Genomic DNA, 23,239 nt, shown 5'->3' with positions numbered 1-23,239 from the left:
CTCTACTGATTACAGAGGCCTTGGAAACAACCTCAGCTGACAGAAATGAGGGTGCCTCTTCAGTATGAGTGTGTCTTCATCCATCCATCCATCCATTCACACCTCAGACACTTACCCAGCCTGCTCCACACACACAGGCAGTGAGCACAGTGTCTCCTGCCTCCTAGGAACCACTGCGCTAACAGAAATGGTGAAAACTGTGTCCACTAGGAAAAAGCTCACATGATCATTCACTCTGGGTGCATTTTTTCCTGAACAACTTTCTTCAAAGGCAAAGGGACAAACAGGGAAGCTGTCCTAAGATGCTATAGACGGGTTCCTGCATTTAGCGAGAATGCTGCATGAGATACTCTCTACCTCGGGGCCTATGCTGTCCCCATGCAAAGTGATACTGATATCTAGCAAGTGTCCAAATGAGTCCATAAATGAGTTAAGTGCAATTGAATTCATCATTGTCTAGTTTTATCTATGAGCTCAAATTAACCAAGAGCTGTTTTAAATAAATTAGGAAAAAAGTGACAGATATTTTGGCCCCCTTATAAGTTAAGGCTTCACTTATTAAAATAAAAGCAGTTTGCTAACCATTTTAAGAAATTTATCATGAACTGGGATTAATCAAAAGTTAATCTAAGGTTTAATCAAAACAACTTTTGTTGCACAGCACTACTTTATTCTAAAATAGTGCTGTATGACACTTTTGTTGTACAAAATTATCCAAAACAACAATCATTTTAAAAAAGAGCAACCATTATACAAGTACATAGTGCTGAGTGGATTCTGACTAACAAGACGTGTTAGTGAGATGTCTATTTCCTACAGAAGCCTTAAGCTGACTGCCATGAACAGGACTGAATTTCATCAAATATTTTTTAGCATCCACTATATGCTTTTTCTTATTTATTGTTCTTTACAATGATTTTCAAATATTAAATCGACTCTGCATTCCAAAAATAAACCCAACTTGGTCATCATGTATTATTACTTTTATATATTGCTGGATTTGATTTGCTAATATTTTGTTTGGCAGCTTTGAATTTATTTTCACGAAACAAAATGGCGTAAATTTTTATTTCTTGTGATGTCTTTGTTAGATTTTTATATCAGGATTTTGCTGGACTTATAAAAACAGTTAGAAAGCCTTCTTTCTTCTGCTCTCTAGAAGAATGAGTGTAGCACAGATGCTGTTTCCTCCTTAGGTGTCTGGAAAAGCTCACAGGGAAGCCCTGTAATCTTGAGGTTTCCTAGTGGGAAGACTTTTTATTTCAGATTCAATGTCTTCAGCAGACACTGAATCAAGTTTTCTATTTCTTCATACTTCAGTCTTATTAGGTTGTATCTTTCAAGGAATATGTTCATTTTACTTGAAAATTTTTTCTACACTATTACTCTGTATGGCACACATTTTACCTGAAGTTTCAAATGTATTGGTATAAATATTCTCTCATCTCTTTAGTCTGCATCGTCTACATATACAGATGCCCCTTTTTCATGCCATATGCTGGCAATTTGTGCTTTCTCGTTTTCTTAATTTTGTTACAGGTTTATCAGTTTTATTCATCTTTTCAAATAATTAACTTAGAAAAAAAGACTTTTTTTTAGAGCAGTTTTAGGTCACAGCAAATTGAGAGGAAGGTACAGAGATTTCCCACCTACCCTCCGCTTCTCTACAGATCAATGCCTCCACCCGCCAACCCCTGGAAGACACATCTGTTATAACTGATGAACCCACACTGACATGTTGACATGAGGGAACTCTTGGTGGTGTACCTTCTGTGGGTTTGGACAAATGTGTAATGACCTTGACCCACCATGAGAGCATTGTACAGAGCAGATGCACTGCCCTAAGATCCTCCTGCCTGCCTGCTCACCCTTCCTCTCCCAAACCCCTGGCAAGCACTGATCTTTCCACTGTTTCCATAGTTCTCCCTTCTCCAGACTTCCTATTGTTGGAATCAGAGAGTAGGCAGCTTTTTCAAATTGGCCTCTTTCACTTAGTACCATGCATTTAAGTTTCCTCCATGTCTTTTCACAGCTTGATAGACTTATTTTTAACATTCCATTGTCCAGATGGGCCAGTTCATTCACCTAATCATCCACTGAAGGGCATCGTGGCTGCTTCCAAGTTTTGGTAATTACGAATAGGGCTGCTGAAACCTCTATGTACAGGCTGTGGTGTGGCCACAGCAACGGGTGCAGCACTGGACTGCATGCTAAGACCTGTTTAGCTTTGTAAGAAACCGCCTCATGACCATCCAGAGTGGCTGTACCACATTCCAACCAGCAATGAGAACTCCTGCAAATGACATAAAAACAAACAAACAGGAGGGGGCGCCAAGATGGCCAAGAGAAGCCAGCACCGGAATGCAGCTCCCAACGAATGAGACTGAGAGGGCTAGAGGACTTCATGATTCCAAATGAGGTGCCAGGTTTGTTTCTGTGGGGCTGACAGGGCACTGAATTTTAGGCCCAGGGAAGAAGGCACAGGGCGAGACCCGCCCAGGGGGCCAAATCAAGATGGGGGGAGGGGAGGTACATCCCCATCTGAAACGTGCAGCCGGATTGGAGGATGCGGGCACTTAACCCCTTGGTGCCCAGTTTCAGATCCTGTGCTTACCTCATCCCTCCTGCAACCCACGGTCCACGAGAGCCCTGCCAGACAGTGGGGCACCATGGGTAGTTGAAGCAAATCGGAGCAGGGGCTACTGCCGGATTGGGCAAGTTGTCGCAGGGACCTGGGCAGGACTTTGGACTAACGCCAGCAGGATGGACCTTCCCACAGAGGGAGGCAGAGTTGAAAGCAGGGAAACAGACCATAAGCCTAGCAGGCCCCACCTCCACAGAGTTCAAACTGAAGCCCCTCTTAGAGAGCCAGGCAGCAAATACACCAGCTTGACCCCAGCCAGGAAGATCCAGCTGGGGAAGGACAGACGCCATTGGGAAGGTGCGACCAATCTCACCTGCAAACAAACCCCTGGGAAGGACCACCCACCCAACAACCTGACTGAACCCAACACCCCAGCAACGCCCTCTACGGGCCAAAAAAGATACAGCTCCAACCTCAACAGAAAAAAAGTCCACTCAGAGACTCCTTCTGAAATCACCAACTTCAAAGATTAAAGGGAGATAAATCCACGAAGATGGGAAAAAACCAGTGCAAAAAGGATGAAACCATCAAAGAACAGAAAACCCTCTTCTCCTCCCAGGGATGACAACTCCTCACCATCGAGAGAACAGAAAAGAGAATGAATCTAACAAATTGACAGAAGCAGGCTTCAGAAGGTGGGTAATACACTTCTCTGCGTTAAAAGACCATGTTCTAATCCAATGCAAAGAAATTAAGAACCTTGAAAAAATGTTAGACAGAATGTTAACTAGAATAACCAGCTTAGAGAAGAACATAAATGACTTGATGGAGCTGAAAAACACAGCACGAGAACTTCATGAAGCATACACAAGTTTCAACAGCCAAATCGATCAAGCAGAAGAAAGGATATCAGAGATAGAAGATCAAATCAATGAAATAAAATGAGAAGGCAAGATTAGAGAAAAAAGAGTGAAAAGAAATGAACAAAGCCTCCAAGAACTATGGGATTATGTGAAAAAACCTCATCTACGCTTGATGGGCGTAGCTGAATGTGACGGGGAGAATGAATCCAAGTTGGAAAACACTCTTCAAGATATTATCCAAGAGAACTTTCCCAACCTAAAAAGGCAGACCAACATTCAAATCCAGGAAATACAGAGAACACCACAAAGATATTCCTCAAGAAGAGCAACCCCAAGGCACATAATCATCAGATTCACCAAGGTTAAAATAAAGGAAAAAATCCTAAGGGTAGCCAGAGAGAAAGGTCGAGTCACTCACACAGGAAAGACCATCACTCACAGCAGATCTCTCGGCAGAAACTCTGCAAGCTAGAAGAGAGTTGGGGGCCAATATTCAATATCCTTAAAGAAAAGAACTTTCAACCCAGAATTTCATATCCAGCCAAACTAAGCTTCATAAGTGAAGGAGAAATAAAATCTTTTACGGACAAGCAATTGCTGAGAGATTTCGTCACTACAAGACTTGTCTTACAGGAACTACTGAAGGAAGTAATCAACAGGGAAAGGAATAACCAGTACCAACCACCGCAAAAATGTACCAAATGGTAAAGAATAACAATGCAATCAAGGTGTCATGTCAATTAATGGGCAAAACAACCAGCCAGTAACAAAATGGCAGGCTCAAATTAAACATAACAATATTAACATTGAATGTAAATGGCCTAAAGGCTCCAATCAAAAGACACAGACTGACAAACTGGATAAAAAGTCAAGACCCATTGGTGTGCTGTATTCAGGAGATCCATCTCACATGCAAGGACTCACACAGACTCAAAATAAAGGGATGGAAGAAGATTTACCAAGCAAATGGAGAGCAAAAAAAAGCAGGGGTAGCAATCCTAGTCTCTGATAAAATGGACTTTAAACCAACAAAGATCAAAAGAGACAAAGAAGGGCAGTATACAATGGTAAAAGGATCAATGCAACAAGAAGAGTTAACTATCCTGTTTATGCACCCAATGCAAAAGCACCCAGATATATAAAGCCAGTTCTTAAAGACCTACAAAGAGAATTAGACTCTTGCACAATAATAGTGGGAGACTTTAACACTCCACTGACAATATGGGACAGATCAATGAGACAGAAAGCAACAAGGATATCCAGGACTTGAATGCAGATTTGGACCAAGCAGACCTAACAGTCATTTACAAGACAATCCACCCCAAATCCACAGAATACACATTCTTCTCAGCACCACACTGCACTTACTCCAAAACTGACCACATAATTGGAAGTAAATCACTCCTCAACAAATGCAAAAGAACAGAAATCATAAAAAACACTCTCTCAGACCATAGCGCGATCAACTTAGAACTCAGGATTAAGAAAAGCACTCAAAACCACACAATCACATGGAAACTGAACAACTTGCTCCTGAATGACGAATGGACAAACAATGAAATGAAGGCAGAAATAAAAATGTTCTTTCAAACCAACAAGAATGAAGACATAACGTACCAGATCTTATGGGACACATTTAAAGCAGTGTCTAGAGGGAAATTTATAGCAATAAATGGCCACATGAGAAACTAGGAAAGATCTAAAATCGACACCCTATCGTCAAAATTGAAAGAGCTAGAGGAGCAAGATCAAAAAAACTCAAAACCTAGCAAACGACAAGAAATAACTAAGATCAGAGCAGAACTGAATGAAGGAGATAGAGACACAAAGAACCCTTCAAAAAGATCAATAAATCCAGGAGCTGGTTTTTTGAAAAGATCAACAAAACAGACAGACTGCTAGCCACACTAATAAAAATGAAAAGAGAGAAGAATGGAATAGATGCAATAAAAAACAATAAAGGGGAGATCACCACCAATTCCTCGGAAATACAAACTACCATCAGAGATTACTACAAACAAGTCTATGCACATAAACCAGTAAATCTGGAAGAAATAGATAAATTCCTGGACACTTGCACACTCCCAAGACTAAGCCAAAAAGAAGCTGAAACCCTGAATAGACCGATAACAAGGTCTGAAGTTGAGACAGCAATTAATAGCCTACCGACCAAAAAAAGTCCAGGTCTAGACGGCTTCACAGCTGAATTCTACCAGACATACAAAGAGGAGCTGGTACCATTCCTGTTGAAACTACTCCAAACAATACAAAAAGAGAGAATCCTTCCTAACTCTTCCTATGAGACCAACATCATCCTGATACCAAAATCTGGCAGAGACACAACTAAAAAAGAAAACTATAGGGCAATATCCATGATGAGCATCGATGCAAAAATCTTCAATAAAATAATGACAAACTGAATCCAACAGCACATCAAAAAGCTTATCCACCATGATCAAGTAGGCTTCATACCAGGTATGCAAGGCTGGTTCAATATACGCAAATATATAAACATGATCCACCACATAAACAGAACCAAAGACAAAAACCACATGATTATCTCAATTGATGCACAGAAGGCCTTTGACAAAATTCAACAGCCCTTTATGCTAAAAACTCTCAACAAACTAGGTATCAATGGAACATATCTCAAAACAATAAAAGCTATTTACGACAAACTCACAGCCAATATCATACTGAATGGGCAAAACTTAGAAGCATTCCCTTTGAAATCTGGCACTGGACAAGGATGCCCTCTCTCACCACTCCTATTCAATATAGTATTGGAAGTTCTAGCCAGAGAAATTAGGCAAGAAAAAGAAATAAAGGGCATTCGCTTAGGAAAAGAAGAAGTCAAATTGTCCCTATTTGCAGACGACATGATTGTATATTTAGAAGACTCCATCATCTCAGCCCAAAACCTCCTTAAGCTGATAAGCAACTTCAGCAAAATCTCAGGATACAAAATCAATGTGCAGAAATCACAAGCATTCCTATACACCAATAATAGACAGAGAGCCAAATCATAAGCGAACTCCCATTTACAATTGCTACAAAGAGAATAAGATACCTAAGAATACAACAAAGGATGTGAAAGATCTCAAGGAAAACTACAAACCACTGCTCAAGGAAATAAGAGAGGACACAAACAGACGGAAAAACATTCCATGCTCATGGTTAGGAAGAATCAATATTGTGAAAATGGCCATACTGCCCGAAGTAATTTATAGATTCAATGCTATCCCTATCAAGCTACCTATGACCCTCTTCACAGAGTTGGTTTAAGGGAAAATACCCACCTTAAACTTCATATGGAACCAAAAGAGAGCCTGCATAGCCAAGACAATCCTAAGCAAAAAGAGCAAAGCTGGAGGCATCATGCTGCCTGACTTAAAACTATACTACAAAGTGGCTATAGTAATCAAAACAGCATGGTACTGGTACCAAAACAGAGATATAGACCAATGGAACAGAACAGAGGCCTGGGAAGAAATGCCACACATCTATAACTATCTGATCTTTGACAAACCTGAATAAAACAAGCAATGGGGAAAGGATTCCCTGTTTAATAAATGGTGTTGGGAAAACTGGCTAGCCATATGCAGGAAGTTGAAACTGGACCCCTTCCTTATACCTTATACAAAAATTAACTCCAGATGGATTAAAGATTTAAACGTATGAACTAACACCATAAAAACCCTAGAAAACCTAGGCAAAACAATTCAGGACACAGGCACAGGCAAGGACTTCATGACTAAAACACCAAAAGCAATGGCAACAAAAGCCAAAATAGACAAATGGGACCTAATTAAACTTAAGAGCTTCCGCACAGCAAAAGAAACAATCATTAGAGTAAACCAGCAACCGTAAGAATCAGAAAAAATTTTTGCAATCTACCCATCTGACAAAGGGCCAATATCCAGAATCTACAAAGAACTAAAACAGATTAACAAGAAAAAAACAAACAAACCCATTCAAAAGTGGGCGTAGGATATGAACAGACGCTTTTCAAAAGACGACAAATGTGCGTCCAACAAACATATGAAAAAATGCTCATCATCACTGGTCATTAGAGAAACGCAAATCAAAACCACATTGAGATACCATCTCACGCCAGTCAGAATGGCGATCATTAAAAAATCTGGAGACAACAGATGCTGGAGAGGATGTGGAGAAATAGGAACACTTTTACACTGTTGGTGGGAGTGTAAATTAGTTCAACCACTGTGGAAGACAGTGTGGGGATTCCTCAAAGATCTAGAAATATAAATTTCATTTGACCCAGCAATCCCATTACTGGGTATATACCCAAAGGATTATAAATCGTTCTATGATAAAGACATATGCACACGCATGTTCATTGTGGTGCTGTTTACGGCAGCAAAGACCTGGAACCAACCCAAATACCCATCGCTGATAGACTGGACAAAAAAAAAATATGGCACATATACACCATAGAATAGTATGCAGCCATTAAAAATGATGAGTTTGTGTCCTTTGTAGAGACGTGGATGAACCTAGACACCATCATTCTCAGCAAACTGACACAAGAACAGAAAACCAAACACCACATTTTCACTCACAGGCGGGTGAACAATGAGAACACTTGGGCACAGGGAAAGGAACAACACTCACAGGTCTAGGCTGGGGGCTGGAGGGGAAGGGAAGAAGGACAGCGGGGGTGGGGGAGGACGGGGAGGGATAACATTGGGAGAAATGCCTGATGTAGGCAATGGGGGTGGGGATGGAGACAGCAAATCACCATGGCATGGGTACTTATGTAACAATCCTGCAGGATGCAGGACAAACACATGTATCCCAGAGCCTAAATACAATTAAAAACAAACACACAACCTTTTTCTATTCTCCATTTGTTTCCTGTTTCATTAATTCCTGCTCTCTTACTATTTCTTTCCTATGTACCACACACTCAGAGTTTGATTTTTTATTTGTAATTTATAGAGATAAATTACAAATTAGATCATTGATTTTCAGTCTTTTTTTCAAACGTATTCATTTAGCTCTACACATTTCCTTCTAAGAACAGCTTTTAGCTTCATCCCACATATTTTTATGGACAATATTTTCACTGTCATTAAAAATATTTTATAAGGTCTATTGTGGTTTCTCCTTTTCCCTGTGAATTATTTAGAAGCATACTATTTTAATTTCAAATAACTGAGAGTTTTTACTTATTACTGAAGCTTACACTTACTGTAGGCAGAAAAAAAGATGGATGACTTCAGTGGTTTGAAATCTGCTTTATGATCTGTAATCTAGTCAATTTTGGTAAATTCTCCATATGCACTTGAAAAGTGGTTACTTTGTAGCTTTTGGGCGCAGTATTCTACATGTCCCTTAGAATGAGTTTGTTCACTGTGTTCAAAAATTCGAATCCATAGTAACCTTTTCTGCCTGTTTGTCCTATCAGCTCTTGAGAGAGGCGTTAAAGCAGCCTCCATAGAAGACTTCTGCAGAGGGCAGGCTTCACTGGCCCCGTACAGCCTCTGTTAGATGTACTTTTTTAAACCAACTCTTTAAAAACCACAAAAAGCATTCTTAGCTCACAGACACACACAAAAGCATTCTGTGGACCCCTGTGCTCACATGTCCCACAGTGATTACAGATGTGTCTGTTTCATTTTTCAGTTCCGTCAGTTTTCATCTGATCTATATGGAAGCTGTGCATACTAACTTACAGGTGTAGGAAATCCTGAAACAATCCTGGTGGGCTGACCTTTCTTATCAAGTGTCCCGTCTTCCTCTCATGACTGTTTCTGCCTGAAGTCCACTTCTGATGCAGACACACCCAGTTTCTTTGGGTTAGCAGTTGCATGGAACAGCTTTTACTGTCCTAAAACTTTTAATTTCCTGTTGTCCTGAGACCTAAGGTATCTGTCTGGTTGGGTGATTCCTTTTGCTTTTTTTTACTTTTTATTTTGAAATGACTATACAGTCACAGGAATTGACAAAGAATAGGATAGATGGCACTATGCACCCTTCACCAGTGGTAACATCTGACATAGTATAGCACAATATCCAAACCAGGAAGTTAGCATCAATGCCATCCACAAACCTTATTCAGGTTCAAGGCAATTTCAAAACCTGGTGGGTTTGTGTCACCCCTGCCACCACCATCAAGACACAAAACTGTCTCTTCACATAAGATCTCCCTTGTGCTGTCCCTAATCCTAGCAACTGGTAATCTGTTATCCACCTCTTTATCCTGTCATTTTGAGAATGTAACAAAAATAGAATCATGTAATATGTGACTTTTTGGGATTGGCTTTTTCACTCCGTGCAATTCCCATGAGATCCACTCAGCCACTCATCCCTCTTTATTGCAGAGTTGTGTTCCACGGCATGGATGCGCCAGCCTGTTAAACATTCGTCCATTTAAAGACATCTGGGTTGTGTCCAACCTGTGCTACTACTAATACAGCTGCTATGAATATTCATGCACAGGTTTCTGAATGAACCTAAGTTTTCATTTTTCTGGGATAAATGCCCAGGAGTGTGATTGCTAGTTCATATGGTAAGTGCATTTTTAGTTTTTTAATAAACTGCCAAACTGTTTTCCAGAGTGACTGACACCAGCCATGTAAGAGGCTAGTGTATGAGGATCACATCCTCACCAGAATTTGGTGGTGTCACTATTTTATTTTGAATTTTAGCTGCTCTAATCCATGTGTAGTCATAGCACACTATGGTTTTAATTTGCATTTCCCTAATGGGTAATTATGTTGAACAGCTTGTCATGTACTTATTTACTATCTGAAAGTCTTTGGTAAAATGTCTATTTTTTTTGCCTACTTTCTAACTGGATTGTTTTTATTGCTGAGTTCTCAGATTCTTTTTATTTTCTAGATAGAAGATCTCTGTCAGACAAGTGGTTCGCAAATATTTTCTCCCAGGCTGTAGCTTGCCTTTTCCTTATCCTAACACAGCAACGTTTTAAATTTTGAATTAAAAATGAATTTAAAATGTTTGACTTAAAAATGTTTCCAATTTGTCAATTTTTCCTTTTATAAATTATGCTTTTGGTATGAAGGCTAAGAACTCTTTGCCTGACCCTAGATCTCAAAGATCTCCTAGTTTTTTTTTCCCCAAAAGCGTAACAGTTTTATGTTTTACATTTAGTTTCATATTCCATTTGAGTTAATTTTCATAAAAAGTATGAGGCCAAAGACAAGGTTCTTTTGTTTTTGTCTTTTTTTGGCTTATGGGTATCCAATGCTCCAGGCACATTTGGTAAATAGGCTGCCTTCCTCCAATGAGTGGCTTTTGCATCCTGTCAAGATCAGTTGGCAGTACTTGTGTGGGTCTATGTCTTGGTTCTCTATTCTGTTCCATTGATTTTGTGTCTGTCCCTTCACCCATACCACACTGTCTTGATTACTGCAGTCATATAGCAAGGTATGTTATCAAGTACAGTGATTCTGCCCATTTTATTATTCTTTTTCAAGATTTTGACAATTTTTAGTTCCACTGCCCTTCCACATAAATTTTAGAATAATCTTGCCATATCTACAAAAAATACCTTGCTGGGATTTTTGCAAGTGCACCAAACCTGAACATCAATTTGGAGGGAATCAACCTCTCTATTGTGCTGAGCCTCTCAGTCCATGAACATAGTATATGTCTCTTCACTTATTTAGGTTTGCTTTGATTCTTTTATCAGCATGTTGCAATTTTCGGCATATAGATCCTGTATATGCTTATTTTATTTATACCTAGGTAATTCATTTTTGTGAAACAACTGTTAAGTGGTACTATCTTTTAAATTAAGGTTTCCATATGTTCATTAACAGTATATAGAAATGCAACTGACTTTTGGTATATAGGTCTTGTAGCTTGAGGCCTTGCTGAACTCTCACTAGCTCTAGGTTTTGTTTTGTTTTGTTTTGTTTTTTTTTAAAGACAGGGTCTCACTCTGTTGCCCAGGCTGGGGTATGGCGGTGCAATCATGAATCAACTACAGCCTTGACCTCTCTGGCTCAAATAATTCCTCCCACCTCAGCTCCCCAAGTAGCTAACACATCCAGCTAATTTTTCAATTTTTTTTGTAGAGATGGGGGGGTCTTACTTTGTTGCCCATGCTGGTCTTGAAGTTCTTGGTTTAAGTAATCTTCCTACCTCAGCCTCCCAAAGTGCTGGGATTACAGGCATGAGCCACAACACCCAGCCTAGCTCTAGTTTTTTTTGTTTTTTTTTTTGTAGATTCATTGGGATTTTATATTTAGAGAATCATGTCATTTGCAAATACAGTTTTGTTTCCTTCTTTTTATCTGCATGCTTTTTATTTCCTTTTCTTTCCTCACTGCACTAGCTGGAACTTCCAGCACTATGCTGAATAAGAGTGGTGAGGGCAGACATCCTTGTCCCTGATAACCCTGACATTGGGGAAAGGCAATTAGTATTTTACTATTATGCCGTATGGGTTTTTGTAGATGTTCTTTATTGAGGTAAGAAAGCTCTCCTCTATTATCATTTTTCTGAGAGTTTTAACCATGAATGGGTACTGAATTTTGTCAAATCCTTTTTTTGAATGATTTATATGATCATGTGACTTTTCTTCCTTAATCTATTAATTTGGAGGGTTTCACTGACTGATTTTTAAGTATTACACCAGCCACATATTCCTGCAATAAAAAACACACTTGGTCATGGTGTATCATTAACTGCTGGATTTGATACACTCAAATTTTGTTAAAGATTTTTTTTTTTTTTTTTTTTTTTTTTTTTGAGGCGGAGTTTCACTCATGTTACCCAGGCTGGAGTGCAATGGCGCGATCTCGGCTCACCGCAACCTCCGCCTCCTGGGTTCAGGCAATTCTCCTGCCTCAGCCTCCTGAGTAGCTGGGATTACAGGCACGCGCCACCATGCCCAGCTGATTTTTTGTATTTTTAGTAGAGACGGGGTTTCACCATGTTGACCAGGATGGTCTCGATCTCTTGACCTCGTGATCCACCCGCCTTGGCCTCCCAAAGTGCTGGGATTACAGGCTTGAGCCACCGCGCCCGGCCTAAGATTTTTGTATCTATGTTCATAAGAGATAATGGCCTGCAGTTTTCTGTTTTGCACTTTTTTTTTTTTTTTTTTTTTTTTTTTTTTTTGCTTGATTTGGGTGTCAGGGTAATACTAGCCTCACTGGGGAGTGGTCTATTTTCTTGTATTTTCTGAAAGAGACTATAGAATGGGCATTAATTCTACTTTAAATATATGGTAAATTACCCAGTGACATCTCTAGGCTAGAGACATCTTTTGGGGGGAGTTTTCAAACTATGGATGCAATTTCTTTAACAGTTATAGAGTTCTTTAAATAACCTATTTGATATTAGAGGGGTGTGGTCATCTGTCTTTTTGAGAGATTTGGTCCACTGTATCTCAGTTGTTGAATGCATGTGTGTAGAGTTGTTTGCAGTGCTTCCTGATAGCTTTTCATTCAGAAGGGTCTAGAGTAATATCCCTTCCTTATCCCTATTAAGTACTAATTTGTGTTTTCTTACTTCTTGACAGACAAACACAGCAGAGCAAAAGTGGTTCCTAATGCCAAGCTGGCCTCCCCGGATTTCTGTCTTCTACAGGATCTTGACAAAGCCCTTCTTTATAAACTTTTTGCTTCACTGATACCTTCAAATAGCTTTATTAAAATTTTTTTTGCTAGCTCTTCTATTTGTCTTCAACCAGAGAATGAATCCAAATTACCTCAGTCTTCTATTCCTGGAGGCAGCTCCAAAACTATTTCTCTCTATGGCTCATTTTTGGAGTATGACCCCCAAGGCTCAGGCTACAACAGCAAAAATAAACAAGTGGGACTACTTCACATAGCAAAACTTCCGAACAGCAAAGGAAACAACGAATGAAATGAAAAGGCAGTCTACGGATTGGGAGAAAATATTTGCAAACCATGTAACTAATAAGGGCCTAATATCCAAAATACATAAGGAACTCACACAGCCCCTCAGCAAAAAACAAATAACCTGATTAAAGCACAGGCAAAGGACATGAATAGACATTTCTCTAAAGACAATACACGAATGGCCAATAGGCACACAAAAAGGTGTTCAACATACTAATCAGTAGGGAGACGCAAATCAAACCTACAATGTGCAATCACCTCACCACATACTAGGATGGCTATTGTAAGATGGCAGGAGATGAGTGCTGGTGAGATGTGGAGAAAGGGGAACCCCTGTATGCTGTTGGGGGTCATATAAATTGCTATAACCATTACAAAAAACAGGATGGAGTTTCCTCAAAAGCCTAAAAATAGAACTACCATATGACCCAGCAATCCCACTTCTAGGTATATATCCACAGCAACTGAAATCAGTAAATTGATGAGCTATCTGCACCCCCACGTTTCCTGTAGCACTCTATACAACAGCCAAACACAAAACCAACCTAAGCATCTATCAACTGATGAATGGATAAAGAAAACAGTACATATACAGAATGGAATACTGTTCAGCCATTAAAAAAAAAAAAGAATAAAAATCCTTTCATGTTGTGACAACATGGATTTAAGTACAAAATATTATGTGAAGTGAAATAAGTCAGGCAAAGTCAGACAAATAACGCACAATTTTGCTTACAGGTGGAATCTAAAAAAACGCCAAATACATATTAACATAGACTAGAACGGGAACTACTGGGTCAGGGAGGAAATGGGAAGAAGTGAGTCAAAGGCACAGATGTGCAGTTATATGGGATGAATGGGTCTAGAGATGTAATGCACAGCACGAGGAGGACTAGCTAATAACACTGTACTGTAAACCAAAAACCTGCCAGAGAGTGGCCGTCCACTCAGTAAGCTCTTCTCCCAGAAGGCTGAATAGCTCGAGAGTAGATTTTAGGTGATTTTACACCCCCCCCCCCCCCCCCACACACGTGCACACACAAAGGTAACTATGAAGGTGATGGATAGGTTAATTTGGAAAAGAAAAGCCAACAAAGTCTCTTTTGTATTACAAATCTTTCTGGAAGTCTGACGAAGCCTATGAACACTTTCTTAGAATAACATTTAATGTGTATACCAAAATACACAGATTTATAAAGAAATTATGAGATAGCTTTCAAAATAACATAAAAATCAAATGTATGATACAGTAATTTACCCTACTTTTTATATAGGTTGAGCATCCCTATTATGAAAATACAAAATCTAAAATATTCCCAAATCCAAAACTTTTTGAACACTGACATGACACTGAAGGAAAACACTCACTGGAGCATTTTGGATTTCAGACTTTTAGATTAGAGATGCTCAACTGGTAAGCATAATGCAAATATTCAAAAATCGGAAACACTTCTGGTCCCAAGCACTTTAGCTAAGAAGTATTCAACATGCATAAACTTTAAGTAAGACCTAGCAATGGGCCTAATAACCACAGTTTTGAGAAACTGATGAGAGTAAACAATATATAAGGACTTCTCCAACTGTAATGAAAATATCTGTGATTTCCATTGGTAACAAAATCACAGGTGCTGTATTATTACTATGATTTGTTGACTATATCATAAAGGAAACCATAAATTTCAGTTAGAAGTTAGTGAAAACAAAGATGTATTTTCTCCTGTTTCAGACTACAGATCCCCAATGAAGCACCCCTGTACTACAGCCTAGTTTTAACAGAGCCACCAGGCTGATCCTTCCAAAAGGTAAGTTGAGTCATGTCATTCCTTTGCTCCAAGTCTTGAGGAAGGTCCCCATTTTCCTCAGAGTAAACGCTAGAGAAACCCCTCACCAAACTGCCTGGGCCCATGGCTCCAGCCCTGTCCCTAGCTCCTCCTGACTTTGCTGACACAGTCACGCTCCGACCCCTGGCACTGGCCATCTACTTAGTTCACTCTTCTCCCAGAAAGGTGAATAATTAATTCTCTTATTTTTTCGAGTCTTAGCTCAAACAGGCCCCCACCCCCGCCACCTTTTTTTTTTTTTTTGAGACAGTCTTGCTTTGTCACCCAGGCTGGAGTGCAATGGCATGGTCTCAGCTCACTTCAACCTCAGCCTCCCAGGTTCAAGTGGTTCTCCTGTCTCAGCCTCCCAAGTAGCAGGGATTACAGGTGCCTGCCACCATACCTGGCTAATTTTTTTTTATGTTTAGTAGAGACGGGGTTTCACCATGTTACTCAGGCTGGTCTCGAACTGCTGACCTCGTGATCCACTCACCTCGGCCTCCCAAAAATAGGTCCTTTTTAACGTGGCCAAATAAAGGTGCAGCCCATCCTGCCCACACTTGGAAGATCAGAGCTCAGCTCTGTTTCTCAGCTTTCCAGGGCGATGGCTGCCCCTTCGCAGGCCCGTCTAAGCTGACCGCTTACTGGTTCTGCTTCCTGCTTCCTATTTCCTCCACTAGGATTCAGATCCGACAAGGGCAGGCATCTCTTATGATATCCCATTCTCTTCATAGCCTGGCACAGAATAGGCACTAAACATCTTTTTTTCTTTAAAACAAGTGGAATGAACTAACACGAAACTTTACTGTGGGACATGAACAAGAACAAGTTCTCAGGGAGAGGTGATGGTGAACAGGACTCTGAGTTACACATCCTCCTAGTGGGTGGCACGGTGTGTGCCATGTGTCCACTAGGTCAAGTCCAAACCAAGAGCCCTGGGCTCTCAAGTCTCAAGCTCCTCACTGAAACTGCTCGGGGTTAAAGAATCCTCACAGAAAGAAAACTTAGAGCAGATGTGCTATAGCTATTCTGGGTATGGCAATGATTAATAAATAAATAAATGGCAGGAGAGTTCTTTCAACACTTGGTGATCTCTCTGGTGGAAGTCTGCAGAGTGTATGAAAGAAGGAAAATTCCACAGACAGAAATGAGTATTTCAATGGCAACTCAATGAGGGATTAAATATAAACTCTAAACAAACAAAAAAAAAGACATTAAGATGGTAAAAAGCCTGAAAGGGCTGTGTTGATAAACTCATCCCTCAAAATGTAAATGTTTCCCTTTTGGTTTCAACTTTCAGTTAACTGTTCTATTCTAAGGGTTTCTCTGTCATCCAGAATGAACGGTGCTCTCCTAGGACTCTGAGTTTAGGGACACCCGGAGCACAGCACAGAGCAGCGTGAGGTGGTGCTCTCCCAGGCATCTGGGAGTAGACACACGTGCACAGCACAGAGCAGCGTGAGGTGGTGCTCTCCCAGGCATCTGGGAGTAGACACACGTGTGCACAGCACAGAGCATCATGAGGCGGTGCTGTCCCAGGTATCTGGGAGTAGGCACATGTGCACAGCACAGAGCAGCGTGAGGCGGTGCTGTCCCAAGCATCTTGGAGTAGACATACATGTGCACTGCACAAGGCAGCTTGAGGCGGTGCTCTCCCAGGCATCTGGGATTAGAAATGCGTGTGCACAGCACAAAGTGGCTTTCTGCACTTGCTCTACATGGAAGCAGGCACTTCCTGCTCTTCTCTAGAGGGTTATCGAAACCCCTGTGGCCAAGCAGTCAGACTTTCTTACCAAGCAGCTGCTCCTCCTTCTATGTTCCCATCTGGCTATGGTCAATTTCAGTTCACAAACATCTCAGAAGATGATCTCACTGTCTCTCCTGCCTCACCACTCATCTGTATACCAAACCACTCCAATCAGCCTCCACTCCTCCAATCTCTTGGAATTGTTCTTAACAAGGTGGGCAGAGGCCGAGGTTCAGCCCAATGCGTACTGAGCAGTCTTTTCTTGTGCACCTCTCTGCTGCATGCCAGCACTCTCTGTTCTATGATTCTGATGCCCCGCTCCCACCCCCTGCCCAACCTCATGTTCCCCCACACGCTGATCTCTGTGTTCTCTGTCTTTCTGCTGGTCCTTAGATGATGGTTATTCCCCTTGGCTTACTGTCCTTATCACACGATACATACATCCCTCAACTGAGCCTCATTCTTACCTATTTACAAAGACTTATGTCTTATGTTTCCCAAATCTTCAATGCCAAACTCTCTGCCAAGCTTTGCACTTGCATATCCAGCTGTCTGGAGACAGATCTCATATACAGTCCTCACAAAGCTGACTTTACCACCTCCTCCCCTTGTCCGTTAACCTACCTTAGAGACCCAAACCAGAGAAACAGTCACCACACTAAGGCCTCCTCCTTGTATCTCATGCTGTAAACATGATGAGGGCCTAGCAATTTTACTTCCTGAACATAACCTGCCGTCTCTCTCTTAATCTCTACCTTCAGTTCTGCTGTCCCCGTTCATTCATTACAGCCCCCCCGTGGACCTTGGCAAGGCTCCTTGAGGAATCCTCTGGCCTTTTTAGGGCCACCACCTGTAACTCCCAAACACCCCAGGGAATTTCTTTGCTCTCTCTTCAGAAACAGTTCCCCCTCCTTCCGTTGTTCTTACCTCTGACTCATTAAATCCTACTCATGCTTTAAAGATCTAGTCCAGGAGTCACCTCCTCCTTGGAGTCTCTGAGACACCTTCCATGCCAGACAGGAGCCATCCCTCATCCCTGGTATCCCGCCATGCCTCGTGCACTGCAGTTCTCTGAAGCGCCTGCTCACCGTATCCTCTCTGTACCCCTCCTCACAAGTCTGGCACATCACAGGACTGAGTAAATGAGCTTGCTGATTTGATATCAGAACATGATATATTTATTCTCTTAACTGGGCTGCTCAATAAATGAATGAATAGAAGTGTCTTTATAAGGAAATATGCTGATTCCGTTTTAGAATGCAGTGCTTATTTGCAGGGACACAATTATTGATTTACTCTGTAATAGGCCAAGATTCTTACTCAACGTATGTCCTTTGTAGGCAAAAGCAAACTGCAATAAGCCTATCCTGACCTGAGACTCTTGTTGTTAAGAACAACAGAAAACTTCAGAGCTGTTTTGCCAACAGTCAGTTTCCACCCTCAAAGGAATGGAGTTCACAAGGCCTTTGCTTTGTAAGCTCCTGCTACCTACGCGCTGTGTAGTTATAAACATTCCCCAGTGGGTTATTTAGAATGATACTGAAATTGCAGAACTCTGTGCTGGCACGCTGATTATACCAACAGTCACAGATTGGACCTACATTATATAAAGACTTTTAAGAATACCACCAGCTCAGGGGCCATCCTCGAGTTACAGCAGAAGGAGTCCTGAACTGGAAACCCACCTCTCTCACAACCCGGCCACATGACTGAAAGCAAGTAATGCCACTTCTGTGGGTCTCGGCGATCTCCTCTGTGCCATGAAGAACTGGATTTGGTTCGTGTCAGTCGTGAATAGCTGACAACTGCTGAACCAAGTGCAAATGTGTAAGTCCTATCCTCAAGAAATTAAAGTATAATGGAAATAAAGTCAGGTGGCACTAAACTCTCATCTACTGATGTCCTCTAAAGACCCTTCATAAGTAAAGCTCTCTGCCTCAAATATAAGGCTGTGACATGCTGCAGCAAGGCCAGGATGAAATTCCTTAGGAAATGTAAAATGACATCACTGGTTCATCTAACAGATGCCATCCTGGGTCACACACTAGACCAACAATGCCCCATTCATGGCACTAATGCTGAGTGAAGGGAAGAAGAAAGATTATTACTTTTTAAACTGAAAACTGTAAAGTTTGCTCTTGAAACTAATCAGCCCCAACAGACGTGTTCATTCTTCGAAATTAGAATGTACTCTGAACAACTGTTACGTGTGGGTAATTTTTTCAGTGAAATAAAGCCTCAAGTCAACAATAAACATTAAACAATTCTGTTACAAACAAGAACCTGCCAACTCCTGGTGCAAGAGCATCAAGAAGAAATGGGATCTCACAGGAAACGGCTGAAACAGAACCTGATGGGGCCACACCAGCCCACCCTGTTCTTCCTAAATACACCAACTTCTGCCAAGTTCATTCAAGCTGAAAGTAAACCAAACTTACCATGCTCCCATTTCATAATTCACAAATAATTCACTTCTTTTATTTCTTTACCTCAAAATATTAAATGTATGATAAAATTCAAAATGGGCAAAACAAGCAAGATTTGAGGGGCAAGGAGCTCGGAGGACACAACTCGAGATGTGGTCTTCCCAAGTCAGAGCACCTGTTGTGGGGAGTGGCATCAGGATGGGAGGGAACGTTTAACCCAAGACGCTTTGTACAGACATTCAGTTTCCTAAACAAGGCTTTCTTTTGCCCGCTACTCTAAGCAGAAATGAGGGTAAAAAAACCCAGATAGAATTGAGGAATGATATGGTACGGCAGCAGCACTGTGTTGGCGCTGGGGCTCTGAGACGCTGGGCTTGCGTATTCCATGATTGGGTGCCCAGGCATTTCTCTCCAGCTGCACCGTGTTAACTCTGGGAGTTCTGAGATGCTGGGCTTGCATATTCCGTGATTGAGTGCCCAGGCATTTCTGTCAGGCAGAAACGAGCACACCTATGGTCTTTCCCTGTGCTTCTGGAGGTCTGGGAGACAGAAGATAATAATTTAACTTATTTCTCAGAATATACTTTAAAAGTGTTTCTCAGGCCTGTTTGCCTTGTGCTTTCATTTTTCTAATTATGATGTAAGGTTTATAAAGTAAATTATACCTCTTCTCAGCAAATCTGTTATAAGGTCCATACCAAAAGCACTGTGCTGTAACCTTGGGATTTGTGAAAGCTTAGTAACAAAGACCAATTTCCAAATTACTAATCAAACAGAAAGAAAAAATGACTAATTTTAGTTAACTGAGGTTACATGGGGAGACAGAACATTTTCAGAGGCTGCAGGAGTAAAATCTTAGGATCTGAGGCTATCTTTTCAGCAACAGAGAAAGTCACATGGTGACTCTCCTTCCCTGAAGAACTCTGGAATTAAGGGAACATCCTGGGGGCCCAAGTCAGCATGACAGAGGATTGGCCCCAGGCCTAAGGCTCACATCACCACTTCAATATGCTTGAGAGGTATGGCCTTTGGCTTGTCCAACCCAAGGAATAAAATTTGTAAATAAAAGCAGCCTATATTTTGGAAACAGGCTTTAAGGAGCTCTGGAATAAAAGACAAGGAAAGCTGAGCTCTTCCTGCTGAGGCCATGGAGTCCAGGGTCCCAGGGCATCTGATGGGAACCAGGAAACTGGAAAAACCAGTTCTTAAAGTTCCTAAAGCCTGGCAGTCAATATTTAACAGTAAACAGCTCAACTGTTTTTGTGTTTCTATGCTAAGGAAGGTTCATTTACTAGGGTTTATTGGCAGCTATGTAAAATGATACTTGTATGAACAAAACTGCCATTTTAAGTTTCAAATATTGCTTCATGAGGGTGCTTGTCCTACAAGCCGGTGGAAACTTAAAGAGAGGGACAACATTATGAATACAGTGTTATTTATTAGTAAACAGAACAGCAAAAATAAACTGATTTTCTTTGGTCCAAAAGGCCTAGTTTGGTTTTATAACTAAACTTCTTTCTCTTCTCTAGAAATCTTACAGAATAACTCATAACCATGTCTTTTTCTGAAACCTCAATGGGTCCAGCATTCTGGAGGCATGTGCATGACGGGCACCAGTCCAGCTTCTACTCATGTCCAGCTACTGCTCAGCCTCCTTGAGCAATGGCAAGAGAAGCCAAAACCTCCCATGTTGCTAAAGATGCTCCATGAGGGAGAACCCACCAGCCCAGCAGCACTGTGTAACAACTGCATTCATTTGAGATTCCCATGTTGTATCTGACAGCTGTCTACAACACACACAGTATTTACCAAAGGAAACAGTACAGTTCTGAGTAACAACTGTCAGTTCATAAAATTAGACTATCTTCTCTTCTAAGAATGTGCTCACACTCAAACAATCACAGAGCCAGATAAGACAGGAAGCAGTGCCAGGCAAGGCTGAATTTAACTCAACCCCCCGCACCCTGTAGATACTACCATCATATTGGAATAATTTACATTAGTCAAACTGCTTTCCTTAGATGTCTCTGAAATACTAATCCCAGTGACTCCTAATAAAGATTTAATCACTCTTTTAACATTAATGTAATTAAAAAAATGTCTAAAAGCAGTACCTGAATTGAGGCTTTCTTAGCTTTTAAGACTAAATCCAGTATTAAAAAAAAATTCTAAAAAAAAAAAAAATCACAAGTTTAATTACAACTGAGAGTAAAAAATTACTAGGAGTGCACAGACACTGTATGTCTAGATAGGAAATAAGTTTGTATTATTCCTAATAAATAAGTTATTTCATTCATATGAGTAGGATAAACGCCTTAAAAATAACTGAATAAATGTGAGAGTCAACTACATACTTTCATGCTTATTTTCTGTTTTTCAGTTTCCTGACTCACTGAACACAAGGAAAAAAGTGAGAAAAGATGAATTTCTTGAAAGCTGAGTGTGAAGGTCCTGACCCAGGCCCTCTATTATTTGGTTTCCATCTCTTCTCTGCTCCGAACCTGAGGGTGACAGCTGGCATGCAGCAGCAGCCTACTGGCCAATCACTTCTCACTTCTTGTCTCACAACGAATGGTGCACACGCTTCAAGGCCTGACTCCTGGAGACTCACGTGCTAGTCACAGAGGCGGCTCTGACCACCAGCCCTCACCTGACAAGTGCTGACTGTGAGATGCTTCTTCCTTCTTCAGTTAATCTTTCTGGAGAATTTCTTATTTTCCCTTTTGCATTTTTAAGGTGGATGGTTTTTATTCAAAACGTTTTTTGAATAAAAAACACAATTATTGAAACTCCTGAATTCAATGATATCATGGCAAAAGGCACATATCAAGGAAACAGCAAAGTTTTAGTTACTAACATCTGAGGGGGATGTCATTCCACATATTTAAGCAGGTCCACACCAACACTTGTTAATAAATGCTCATAGCAGCATTAATTGGGGCCAAAAACTGAAACTACCAAAACTACCAAGTGTCTCTCAGCTGATGATGAACAAACAAAATGTCATCCATCCACACAACACTCAGTCATTAAGCACTTGGGACACATAGTGCTCAGAGAATGACGCCAGACACGAAAGGCCACAAACTGTGCGATGCCATGTTTATGAAATGTCCAGAACAAAGAAACGGACAGAGGCAGAAAATGGATGGGTGGGAGATGGGCTGAGGAGTGTGGGGCTGGGGCTGGGAGGAGAGAGATGGCATAAGAGGTAGGGGTTTCTTTGTGAGATTGTAGTGATGGCTGAACAACACTGTGAATACACTAAAAACCATTAAATTGTACACCTTAAATGGGAGAATTGCATAGTTTATATGAATTTGTCTAAATAATGTCTGTCTGTCTGTCCATCTATACTGAGTCTATACACACCACTTCTTGCTTCATGTGATGGTGGCTCAGTGCTCACTCCTGTCTGCACACAGGCTATGCGCTGCAAATACTACTGCAGCATCTCTCATCTGTTAGAGACACACAACTGTCCTGAGACCCCAGTTTAATGATGAATAAAAATAACTGTATTTATAAGTGTAAAGCTACGGGAAGAAATCAAGTTTAAAAGAATGTTAAGGAAAACAAGTCCTTAAAAAGAAATGCAGTGAGATAGCATCTGAACTGCTGACTGCAGTTCTGCTGTTCTTCCTCTTTACTGCCTTGCCCCACCCTCTTTAGTTATTTAGGACATCCCACAGAGACAGGTACAGATCAGACAGCTAACTGGAGAGGGAAATATTACCAAGTTCTGCCTTCTTAGTTTAGGTTTAACCCCCAGGAGAACTTCAAAGAACTCAGATCTGTCAGAGCACGGCTGGATAGCATCTCCCGGAGCCAGGAAAGAGGGAGAGGAAGCCAGGGGCATAGAGAAACCGGGAGCCCTAAAGAAATGGGGTCCTAGGGGAGGGATCCATGATGGCTGATTAGGAGCAGCTCAGGATT

General features: G+C 41.0%; 1 protein-coding gene and 1 long non-coding RNA gene across 15 annotated transcripts in view; one reads left to right on the top strand and one right to left on the bottom strand.

The window, feature by feature from the left end:
• FAM120B (family with sequence similarity 120B) overlaps window positions 1-23,239 on the bottom strand; it is a 107,409-nt gene that overhangs the window by 11,475 nt on the left and 72,695 nt on the right. The gene's annotated exons all lie outside the window — the stretch shown is intronic.
• On the top strand, window positions 217-22,158 carry LOC116545007. Its single transcript, XR_004266137.1, has 4 exons — window positions 217-294; window positions 3,920-3,925; window positions 9,339-9,344; window positions 22,147-22,158. It is a non-coding gene; the product is annotated as an uncharacterized LOC116545007 (long non-coding RNA).

This window comes from Sapajus apella, unplaced genomic scaffold (assembly GCF_009761245.1).
Source record: "Sapajus apella isolate SASKATOON/1434 unplaced genomic scaffold, GSC_monkey_1.0 scaffold241, whole genome shotgun sequence".
In the NCBI taxonomy this organism is placed as follows: Eukaryota; Metazoa; Chordata; class Mammalia; order Primates; family Cebidae; genus Sapajus; species Sapajus apella.
Note: the sequence above shows the minus strand (reverse complement) of the source record. Positions and strands in the feature narration are given on the sequence as shown.